General features: G+C 39.8%; 1 pseudogene; it reads right to left on the reverse strand.

The window, feature by feature from the left end:
* Window positions 1–12,159: 12,159 nt before the first annotated feature.
* Window positions 12,160–12,279, reverse strand: LOC129883850 (5S ribosomal RNA; annotated as a pseudogene).
* Between the last annotated feature and the right edge of the window lie 888 nt (window positions 12,280–13,167).

The raw sequence follows: 13,167 nt of genomic DNA on the forward strand, positions 1-13,167 counted from the left end.
AGATTGAGGGTAAATCTACTCATAAATGCCAAGCGTAGTTCACGGTCCTCATTTACTTCTTGATGAAAGCACTCTTACAGTAATTGAACTAGGCCTTATCAAGCCTTCCATACGTTAAGAAGTGATGAGTATGTAAGGCTATCCTTCCCTTTTCTTGGCATATCCTTGATAGAAGTGCAATATGTATATTTGCGTATGCAAGTGGGGATAATTCTATTCATAAGGACCCGAGCATACCCCCTGGTTCTTATCCACTACTAAATACTAGGACGCCTACGATAGGTGAATTATTGTCTCTCAAACTCCTTTGGGATAGGAAGGGACAAATAGGTGAGGCCTACCCTTTCTTTCCTCTCACATGTCTTAAAGAAAATGATACATGATACGAGATCTAGAGTACGTCCATTCCTAAGCTCCAAGTACGCTATACATCTCATATTCACTCCTTGGTAGGAAAACTCTCATCGTAGTTGACCTACCTTCCCTGAACCGTCTATATGTCGATTAATTGTGGGACTTAGAGCTCCTAGTCCTAAGGACTCTGTGATGACAGATGTCTATGATTCCCTTAAGCCGGTTGGCATTACCCTAAAATATGTCTATAATTCCTGAGACTTCACTTAATATAGCCCTAGTGGCACTCAAAGGGCACTTGAGATGATTATTATCCTGATCCATGAACGATAGTTCAGTATGATTACCCTAGTGAGTCTCAGATAATGATCTACCTATATATGATGACTATGACACCGAGTCCCCTAATGGGCCAGGTACGGTATATGATGCTATAATTATAACATCGAGTCCCATAATGGGCCGGGTACGGTATATGATGCTATAATTATAATACCGAGTCCCTTAAAGGGCTGGGTACGGTATATGATGATATGATGATAACACCAAATCCCTTAATGGGCCGGGTACGGTATGTGATGATATGATTATAAAACTGAGACCAATATTGGGCCGGGTACGGTATGATATGTAATGATAGATGGGCATGCATGTGAAAACATAACAAGGTAATCGTAACCTATAACATGACACCGTATGCGATGACATGGTAACTCCGAGTCCCCCAGCTGGCCGCATACTGTATGTGAAGATGATGTACATGCCCTTATGTTATAGGATGCAGGTATAGTACCTTATTAACTATTATACTTGTTTCCTGCATCCCCATTTTAGTTGTTCTCTCAGTTGTGATGTGTTATGCTTTATATAGTCAGTACATATATCGTACTAACCCCCTATTCCTCGGGGGCTGCGTCTTATGCCCGCAGGTACAGGTGTTCATTTTGGAGATCCATCAGCTTAGGAGTTTCTCCCAGCTATGTCGGAAGTGCTTCACTATTTTGGAGCCTAATTTTTGATACCGATCGCTTAATCTATATATTTGTACATTTAGGGGTACGGCGGGGGCCCTATCCCGCCATATGTTGCTGTTACTATTCCTAGAGGTCTATAGACATATAGATGTAGGTTGTTTATAAGTTTGTTTTGACTGTGCCTATACGGCATGTTGTAAATGTTTTTATGTTATGGCAGCCTCATCGGCGCGTGCCCTTTCATGATATGAAACGAATGAAAGAGGCTATAGGTACATGAAAAAGTTTTAAACTATTGAGGGTTTTGTGTAAAGTATCACATCACACACGGTTCAACTTAAGTGTAGCTAATAAATATGCATAAGAGGGTCCAGGTTGGACCCCAGTCGCGGCCTATAGGGTTGGGTCATGACAAAAGTGGTATCAGAGCAGTTCGTCCTTGGGATGTCTATAGACCGTGTCTAGTAGAGTCTTGTTTATCGATTTGTTATGCACCACATCTATAGACAAGAGGCTACAGGACATTTAGGATGTTACCTTTCTTTCATATCTATGATCGTGCGATAGAGCCGAGTCATAGGGAATGAAATTCCTCATACTAACTTGTGATTTCAGCAGAAGGACAAGCCGATAGAAGAAAGTAACTGATAATATTGGATGTTACGAAGCACAAAGGTAAGAAAAGGCACGAAGGACCTATGTCAGGTAAGGTGTTGCAATACGATTGATATATAAAGTTAAAAAATGTAAGGGAAAGTATACAGGAAAGTGCAACAGGTGCAATTTGAGGGAACATACGAGGTAAGTCCATGTTCATACTGCTAATATGGGCGCCCTGTGTGGCTGCGATATGGGATGATATAAATATATATGTGTGCGCTGGGTGGCTACGATATGATACGATACGAATATATATTTGTGTGCCCTGTGAGGCATTGTTGGTATTTTCTGTGTGCAGTTGTTGAGATAGTAAGAAATACAGAGGAAACTCTGCCCAAATTTTCCTAAAAATAAGAGAAGAATGAGATCCAGGGCTGTAGTATGTCTTAAAAGGTTATTCTCACAACAATGATGAGATTTGACTAAATGAGTATGGCCGACCTCGATAAATAAGTTAATTGCTGAGTTAATGGCAATAGAAACTAGGAGGTCGATACTGGAATAGTAAAACGAAGTTAGAAAGGACCTATAAGCCAAAGAAGATAACTCAAAGAGGACTAATAGATCGGGATAAAATGATATAGTAAGGCATCACCTGAATTGATACATAGGGATAAACTATGACACCTTATAGTTGAAGGAAGTAACAGTATGATTAAGAAAAGAGTACGAGGGATAAAGAATTATGACGGATATGAAATGTTAATAAGACAGCTTGTGAAACATTAAGGATAATACTAACTAAGAAAGGTAGGTAGCCCATAGTAAGAATCGTGAAAAAAGTCAAGTGGTGTTATACTATGGGACTGAATGTGACAGGGTACCAGGTGAATATAACAAAAACTGTTGTGATAATAAGTAAAGCTTAGTAAGGAAAGTTTCGAATAAAGGTTGTGTGATGACAAAAAGGGTAGCTAGTACAAGGAAATAAAGAGTAATATGGAATTCCTTACGCTCAACCAAAAATGGAAATGAGATGGAGGAATAATAGAGAAGTTATAATATAGGCATTCAAGATAGATGTGATTAATTAAGTATGAGTACCGAACAAAAAGGGAGATAGACAGTTATGAATTAAAATTATAGTATGATGAAAGAGTAATAAGATAACGCCCCTACTACAATGAAGTTAATATGGTTTTAAGCAGGATTAGAAAGGAGCCTGAAGCACATGACAAAGATGAAAGTTTAGAAGGCATAACGAAGTTAATATACGTGACTCCACCTTGATGATTAGTAAGATCCTGCAAGGAGAGGGTATGTCGATTTGCAGAACAACTGCTGCATTGCGAGGTTATTAGATGAATAAGTTGTATCCACGGGAATAAAGTTAGTATAATGACGAAGCTTGGAACATGAGTCATTAAAGTATAAGTACACTCAAATGGGGAATTTGCACCAATTATGAGCCCCGGCTAATTACTGATTGGGATGAATGGATTGTGGCTTTGAATGCACTGCTACATTACAGATATTACTCAAGTATCAATCTTTAGATGAGATTTTATACAATATATTCCAAATACTAAAGCACCCTATGGTTGTGCTAGGGGTTCTTATAAGAGCAATACAATGTATGGACGAACTAACAGAAGATGTGGACATGGTGCAGCATGTTAAAAATGTTGGAGTAGAATCATTCGCGTGTGAATAGCTGAAAATAAATGGAGGATGACATAGGTACACCCTAAAATAGGGGAAGTGGACAAGAGAAGTACAAGCATAAGAGAAAAATCAACCGACGCTATCGTATGTAAATGGGAATGCTTAAACTTTAAATGAGACCCCATAAGGGATGGACGCAATCATACCCGCACTAATGCATAGAATTTTATCAAAACTCTGAAGTTAAGTGTGCTTGGGTGAGAGTAGCACTGGGATAGGTGACCCCCTGAGAAGTGAAAAAGAGAACGAAACTAGTATGACAAAAAGAGATTGTAAGTGTGTGTTAGTGCAATAGCACATATGGAACCGAGTAAGCCAAGAGCAAAAAAAAGATTATGACTAAAATAGAATTCACTTCATGCAAATTGCACAAGAATAATTGTGCGGCCTATGAACATTGGCATATTAAGAGTAAGGTCAAGGGATTACTCGATAAAGAGAAGTCGGTAATAGTAGTGTGATGGCCACATTTACAATCGATTAACGAAAAGTGTAAGATGGTCGAGGCAGAACTAGTAAGATATAATCGATAATAAGGGAAGAAGCCATAGTGGAGCCCTGACCTCGATTGAAGGAGGTAAGCCACTAGTATAGTGATGCTAAGAGATTTTCTGAGTTTGTCTAAGTACCTACACACGTTTGTGTAAGAATTACAACATAATGTTTGGTAGTAAAACTGGAAAGAAGATCTGAGTAAAAGAGCAAGATAGCATACCTAAGGTGTTACAAGTTGAATTAAGAGGAATTGTATAATAGCTTAAACGAAGTGGAGCATCAGAGGCTTGATAGCTTGTTATGGGAGATGGGAATCCCGACTCAGAAATGGAAGGCAATTAAGGTAGGTTATAGTCCAATCTGACCTCACACTCTACAGAAGTATAAATTTATATGGGTTATGATGAATAAAGCTGCCTATGAGTGGGACCTACTGTCCAATTTGAAGAAATACATTCAGTTTTCACAGATCAGTACTCCGCAAGTATATAAACGACCCTCCCAGAATATTTCCCGGGGAGGAGGTCTATGTAACAGGGAGTTATCCTACGAGGGGCAACTTATTGCCATCCTGTATCGGCAGATTAAAAGGGGTGGTCACTAAGGACGTAGCTTTTGTCAAGGCGCCGTGGCGAAATAAGAATCATGAAGAAATAACTTGGGAAACTGAAGAGGACATGAAACACAGGTATCCGTACCTATTTCCAAATGTCTACGGGTAAACCACTCCTGGAACTCATATATTAATTACTTGGATGAAAATGTATGTTATTGCAATAGAAGGGAATCTCCCTACAGTTTGTATAATGTCTTAAGGGAAGTTTTATTAAACATTCGGAGACGAATGTTCTAAAAGGGGAAGGATGTTACACCCCACACTCTCGAGCTTGGAATGTCTCTTAAGTTCTTTAGACATTATCATGTGAGCCGGATAAGCTACGACACTATCAAATGACTCCAAGGAAAGGAGAATGTGTTACCCCATAGTAGAGAAGGTTGGAAATAGAGTCATAAGAATCCAGAAGGAATTGGAGGCCAAATAATGAGTCGTAGAACTCAATTTACCTACTTAAGCTACCAACTTAGACATCGTATACACTTGAGTTGCGACATACCAAGCTTACATAGCATGGATTGCATAGGCTCCTAAAATAAGACGAGATTATGAACCCACGAGGAAGGGGAAAAGACGACACGTAGAAGCCAATGGAGGAGCGACACGTGGCAGCACCTCAATCAACCAGGTGACCTACCTACTTAGGTTCAAGTAGGTGACCCACCTACTTGGGAGGTGAGGCCCACAAGGACACATGGCAGCCTAGGGCTAAGGCATGGATCCGTGGCCCAATAGGGGCTGGACACGTGTCACCATATGGGGATGACACGTTTCACCTCCTAGGACCACATATATACATGTATATGTGTCTTATACTTCAGTTCTGATCCATTAAACTTTAGCAAAAACTCAAGAACAAACCCTAGAACAAGAGAGAAAAACATGACGGCTTGGAGGAGAAAAATAGGTACGTCCCGATTTCGCACGGTAAATTAATTAGATAATGTATTATTCTATCAATTGGAGGTATTTAACAACGTAGCTTACCTATTTGGGACAGCAAAAACGAGTAACAAGCAGCCACAGCATTTCAGCCGCATCAAGGAGGTTCCGAAGTTAATTTTTAGCATGTTTGGAAGGCCCTTTGATAAGCTATGGATTGATTCTCTTCTCCCACGTTTTTTTAAGGATTTTTCCATGTTTTGAGGGTGTTAATAATGTAAATTTAAGGTTTGGAGCAGCACCAAACGGACAGCAAATAGTCCACTCCATTTCAGCACATCAAGAGATTTTCCGAGGCAGGTTTTGGCGTGTTTTGGCCAATTTCGGGAAAGGTAAGGTTTTACCTTCTAATTTGAAGTTTATGGGGTTGTTATGTAGTGTTTTTTACACCTTTTATACTGCTGTAAGTATAAAAAAATTCATGGAAATGCTCGACGATAGAAACAATCAAAATTGAAGTCGTCGTAGTTAAATTGTACTCGAAATGGGGTGTTGTACGTGTGTGGTGCTGCTGCAGGGGTGTGATGTGTTGTTTCAGGGACTAAATATGTTCTAATGTGGGTTATGGTGCTGATGGTTGAATCCACATGACCCCTCATTGTGTATAATTAAAGGCATAACAAAATAAGGGCTAGATGCCCTATTGTGATATCGTATTTTTGAATAAGTCATTTGGAGTTTATGTTGTATATTGTAGGTGGGAATTGCTTAAACATATGATGCAGGTTGTTGTTGTTGGTTGGATGTAGTTATTAGGGACCTAATCGGAAATTCGGATAGGGCACATTATAGGGGAGGTTCTGCCCAATTTTCGTTAACGCCTTAGCAAACTAAAGAACTAGTCAAGGAAACGACTAAGGAAATAGATTCCATTAATACTAAGGTTTAACCTAATGTGCAACCGAAGACACTGAAAAGTTTAAGGTTGTTTATACTTGCCTTTCTTCCATGTTAAATAGGTTTGGAGGACGACGACGTGGACGTGATTAAGAGAAGTCCATACGAGGTATGTGAAGCTTTCTTTTGTCATGTTTTTGGCATAAGTATGTAAAGTCTATCTTGTTTCTTCTTTTGGCATGTCTTCAAGTTAAGTAATGAATGATATGAGATTGAGGGTAAATCTACTCATAAATGCCAAACGTAGTTCACGGTCCTCATTTACTTCTTGATGAAAGCACTCTTACAGTAATTGAACTAGGGCTTCTCAAGCCTTCCATACGTTAGGAAGTGATGAATATGTAAGGCTATCCTTCCCTTATCTTGGCATATCCTTGATAGAAATGCAATATGTATATTTGCGTATGCAAGTGGGGATAATCCCATTCATAAGGCCCTGAGCATACCTTCTGATTCTTATCCATTGCTAAACACTAGGACGCCTACGATAGGTGAATTATTGTCTCTCAAACTCCTTTGGGATAGGAAGGGACAAACAGGTGAGGCCTACCCTTTCTTTATTTTGACATGTCTTAAAGAAAACGATATATGATACGAGCTCTAGAGTAAGTCCATTCTTAAGCTCCGAATACGCTATATGTCTCATATTCACTCCTTGGCAGGAAAACTCTCATCGTAGTTGAGCTACCTTCCCTGAACCGTCTATATGTCGATTAATAGTGGGACTTAGAGCTCCTATTCCTAAGGCCTTTGTGATGAAAGATGTTTATAATTTCCTTAAGCTGGTTCGCATTACCCTAAAATATGTCTATAATTCATGAGACTTCACTTAATATAGCCCTAGTGGTACTCAAAGGGCACCTGAGATGATTATTATCCTGATCCACAAACGATAGCTCAGTATGATTACCCTAGTGAGTCTCAGATAATGATCTACCTATATATGATGATATGATGATAACACTGAGTCCCCTAATTGGTCGGGTACGGTATGTGATGATATGATTATAACACCGAGTCCCCTAAAGGTCTGGGTACTGTATATGATGATATGATGATAACACCAAGTCCCCTAATTGGCCGGGTACGGTATGTGATGATATGATTATAACACTGAGTCCCCTAAAGGGCCGGGTATTGTATATGATGATATGATGATAACACCGAGTCCCCTAATGGGCTGGGTACGGTATGTGATGATATGATTATAACATCGAGTCCCCTAAAGGGACGAGTATGGTATATGATGATATGATTATAATACCGAGACCCATACTGGGCCGGGTATGGTATGATATGTAATGATAGATAGGCATGCATGTGAAAACATAATAATGTAATCGTAAAATATGACATGACGCCGTATGCGATGACATGGTAACACCGAGACCCCCAACGGGCTGGATATGATATGTGAAGATGGTGTACATGCCCTTATGTTATTACATGCAGGTATAATGGCTTATTAACTGTTATACTTGTTTCCTACATCCCTATTTCAGTTGTTCTCTCAGTTGTGATGCTCTATGGTTTATATACTCAGTACATATATCGTACTAACCCCCCTTTTCTCGGGGGGGCTGCGTTTAATGCTTTCAGGTACAGATGTTCATTTTGGAGATCCGTCACCTTAGGAGTTCCTCTTAGCTATGTCGGAAGCGCTTTACTGTTCTGGAGCCTAATTTTTGATACTAGTCACTTAATGTATATATTTGTACATTCAGGGGTACGGCGGGGGCCCTGTCCCGCCATATGTTGCTGCTACTATTCCTAGAGGTCTGTAGACATATAGATATGGGTTGTTTATAAGTTTGTTTCGACTGTGCCTATACGGCATGTTGTAAATGTTTTTATGTTATGGCAGCCTCGTCGGTGCGTGCCCTTTCATGATATGATACGAATGAAAGAGGCTACAGGTACATGAAAAAGTTTTAAAGTATTGAGGTTTTTGTGTATAGTATCACATCACACACGGTTCAACTTAAATGTAGCTGATAAATACGCATAAGAGGGTCTAGGTCGGACCCCAGTCGCGGCCTACGGGGTTGGGTCATGACAGCGAATACTAAAGTACCCTACGGTTGTGCTAGGGTTTCCTATAAAGGCAACCTAACGCATGGAAGATTTAACAGAATATATAGATATGGTGCAACACGTTAAATATGTGGGAATAGAATCATTCGCGTGTGAATAACTTAAAATAAACAGAGGATGACATGGGTACACCCTAAAAGGGGAGAAGTGGACAAGAGAAGTACAAGCGTAAGAGAAAATCGACTGACGCTATCGTATGTAAATGGGAATGCTTAAACTTCAAACAAGACCCCATAAGGGATGGACGCGATCATACCCGTACTAATGCACCAGATTCCGTCAAAACTCCGAAATTAAGCGTGCTTGGATGAGAGTAGCACTGGGATGGGTGACCCCTTGGGAAGTGAAGAAGGGAACGAAACAAGTATGATAAAAAGAGATTATAAAGGCGTGTTAGTACAATGACACATATAGAACAGAGTAAGCCAAGAGCTGAAAAGATAATGACTTAAATACAATGTACTTCATGAAAATGGCACAAGAATAGTTATGCAGCTTACGAACATTGGCATACTAAGAGCAAGGTCAAATGATTACTCGATAAAAAGAAGTCAGTAATAGCAATGTGATTGCCATATTTAGAATCTATTAAAGAAAAGTGTAAGATGGTTCGAGGCAGAACTAGTAAGATATAATCAGTATTAAGGAAAAAAGCCATAGCGGAGCCCTGACCTCGACTGAAGGAGGTAAGCCGCTAGTATAGCGACACTAAAGTATTATCTGAATGGCTCTACGTACCTACACACGTTTGTGTAAGAATTACAGTATAATGTGTGGTAATAAAACTAGAAGGAAGATTTGAGTAAAAGAGAAAGATAGCATACCTAAGGTGTTACAAGTTGAATTAAGAGGAGTTGTGTAATGGCTTAAATGAAGTGGAGCATCAGAGGCTTGATAGCCTGTTACGGGGGATGGGAATCCCGACTCGGGAACGGAAGGCGATTAATGTAGGTTATAGTCCAAGCTGACCTCACACTCTATGAAAGTATAAGTTTATATGGGTTATGATGGACAGAGTTGCCTATGAGTGGGACCTAGTGTCTGATTTGAAGCAATACATTTAGTTCTCACAGATCAATGCTCCGCAAGTATATCAACAACCCTTCTAGAATATTTCCCGGGGAGGAGGTCTATGTAACAGGGAGTTATCCGATGAGGGGCAACTTATTGCCATCCTGGATCAGCAAATTAAAAGGGGTGCGAACTAAGAACGTAGCTTTTGTCAAGATGTCGTGGCGGAGTAAGAATCATGAAGAAATAACATGGGAAATTGAAGAGGACATGAAACATAGGTATCCGTACCTATTCTCAAATGTCTATGGGTAAACCCCCACTCCTAGAACTCATATATTAATTACTTGGATGAACATGTATGTTATTGCAATAGAAGGGAATCTCCCTACAGTTTGTATAAAGTCTTAAGGGAAGTTTTATTCAACATTCGAGGAAGAATGTTCTAAAGGGGGGAAGGATGTTACACCCCACACTCTCGAGCTTGGAATGTCTCTTAAGTTCTTTAGACATTATCATGTGAGCCGGATAAGCTACGACACTATCAAACGACTCCAAGTAAAGGAGAATGTGATACCCTATAATAGAGAAGGTTGGAAATAGAGTCATAAGAATTTGGAAGGAATTGGAGACCAAGTAATGAGTCGTAGGACTCGATTTACCTACGTAAGCTACTAATTTAGAAGTCGTATACACTTGAGTTTCTTAAGGACATACCAAGCTTACGTAGCATGGATTACATAGGCTCCTAAAATAAGACGAGATTACAAACCCGCGAGGAAGGGGAAAAGACGACATGTGGCAGCCAATGGGGGAGCGACGTGGCAGAACCTCAAGCAAGTAGGTGATGCACCTACTTAGGGTCAAGTAGGTGATGCAGCTGCTGGGTGGATGGACCCCACTGCCATATGGCAGCCCCTAGTTTGCAGCATGATACGGTGGCCAATTATGGCTTGACACGTGTCACCCTAAGGGGCTGACACATGTCACCTCCAAGGCAGCTCATGTATTTATGTTTTATGACTCTTAAAGAAAGTCATTTATCCAAAATCAGCCAAGAACTTAGAAGGAAAAACGTGAAGAAGAAAAAGGAGAAAGGCAACCACGTTTTGGAAAAATTAAGGTAAGTTCTTCAATTTTCCTCCATGAATTAATTATCTATGATGTTCCTCATTACCGTGGAGGTGTATATATGTATCTTATGATGTCTACGGAACTAATTCTTCAGCTTGGAACTTGAGAGAAAGTTGAAAGAACAAAGAGGGAAAATGTTAAAAACTAGTTAACAAACCCATTTTTGGAGGGGACAGTTGTTCGTAATATTGGTATAAATTCTTGTGTATTGCTTCGTTTTGAGTGATTCAATATGTTTTGGAAAGGTATTTCATAGGTATATAACTTTAATTTAGACTATAAAATCCATTTTTGCTTTTATCTTCTCTAATAAGGGTGATGAAGTGTAGAGGAGGTACTGCCCAGATTTTGGTTTTGGAAATCTTACACGGACTGCTATTGGTGTTTTGGGCATATCATTTTGTACAGAATTGATGTAGGGGTGATTCTAAATTGTATTCGACCCTAAGACCACATGTCTATAACTTTCCTGGAGGACGTAAATCCAGTTTCCCTCAATTACCCCTTCAAAACGAAGCGACAAGGTAAAACAGTAAGCTGTCCAGAATTCACGTTTTGATAGTTTTGAGTGAGTTGTTGCTGCAGGGGTGTAATGTATTATTATAGGGCCTAAATGCATTCTAAAAGTGGTGTGTATGCTGCTGGTTGCAGCCACACGACCCCTCATTTCGTATATTAAAAGGCATTATAGAATAAAGACTAGACGCCCTATTTGATATCATCTTTTTGAATTAGTCATTTGGAGTTTATATTGTATATTGTTTGTGTGAATTGCTGCAGGTTGTTGTTGTTGGTTGGATGTAGGTCTTAGGGACCAAATCGTAAATTCGGATAGGGCACATTATAGGGGAGGTGCTGTCCAATTTTCGTTAAGGTAAAGAGTGACACGAGAATGTGTTAAGAAGGTTACAAGTGGGGGTAAGGAAAAATTGTGAAATGGTTTAAATAAAAAGGACAAGACTAGCTGGTTACTATAGGATTGACAAGCTTATATGTAAAATTCCTTTAAAACTATGCCAGCTAATGATAGACAGAACTCACAATGGCTCAAAGGGCACTATATGAATGAACTTTAGCACTACTCAGTAGCCAACCCTAATGAATGGGTGCGTACAACAAGGGGTGAATACAATAGAAGGATTTAAACTAAAATGACCAAAAAGGGACATGGTTGTAGTGGAACTAAAGATCTACCCCTATATCGGTTACAAGATAATAGAGAAAAGGGCAAGGCAACACATAAAGACTAGTGAGACGATGCTAAGATAAATTTTGGGCTAAGTTGAGTGCCCCGCACATTATTGCAAGGATTGTAATGAAACGTGACATGAGGACTTCCTAAGAAGGTCACCTATCCCAGTACTTCTCTCACCCCAGCACGCTTAACCTAAAAATTCTGATAGAACTTAATGCATTAGTGCTGGTATGATCACGCGAGATGAAAGAATCTGAACTAGTGACGGGGGAATGATATGATATTATGTACCCAGAGTATTATAAGATACATTAAGGCAATTGTAATAAGGGCTTAAGGGAAACCAGCAGGATTAATTAATTACCAACTGATGGCACACTTGAATGCCACAGTTCTTCGACATAGTACTAGTTAATGATAGTCAAACGATTGAATGGCTATATGGGCTAGTAGGCACGGGAATTTCGACACCACTTGGCAGCCAACTCTAAGGACTGAAAAGCAAAACCCAAAAGGTAAGGGTACCAGTTGATGTAATTTATGGAAGACAGGAAGTAATACGCGAGGTCGAAAATCCCATAATATGATCAGGTCTATAAGACTCACCTCGCACTCCAGCACCAGATAACTTTAGAGGGAATGTTACTTCTGTATTAACGATATTAGCCCCTGCTTCTTCAATCAAAGGCTACCTATTCAACCAAAAAAGGTGTAAAATTTGGGGGAAAAGAGTGGTAAGACCTTACCGAGTCTCCATAGCTATTATCCCAGATGAAGGAGCCCAAGTTACAGTTAACTACCAAGGATCAGTCCGCGAAGAAACTAGGAAGACAGATAAGTCTTCGTACACTACTTTACCCTCAAACCTGATGAACAGGCTAAAGCGTACCACTTAAATGATAGAAGATATATCATGAGCTGGTGTTGTTAACTTCGAAGATAGCAGGGATGATTGTCTGTCACTTATCAAGTTGCCTACAATAATAATTACTACTCCAATATCCTAATGGCCCCGTACAAGACTGGTAGAGCAAGATGTGTACGTCCCCTATTGGATGGGTCGATGTTAGAAAGACTAAGCTAAAATGGCCCCGACATGATTAAGCAAACTATTGACTAACAACCCAGAG

Source organism: Solanum dulcamara, chromosome 3 (assembly GCF_947179165.1).
Source record: "Solanum dulcamara chromosome 3, daSolDulc1.2, whole genome shotgun sequence".
Classification (NCBI taxonomy): domain Eukaryota; kingdom Viridiplantae; phylum Streptophyta; class Magnoliopsida; order Solanales; family Solanaceae; genus Solanum; species Solanum dulcamara.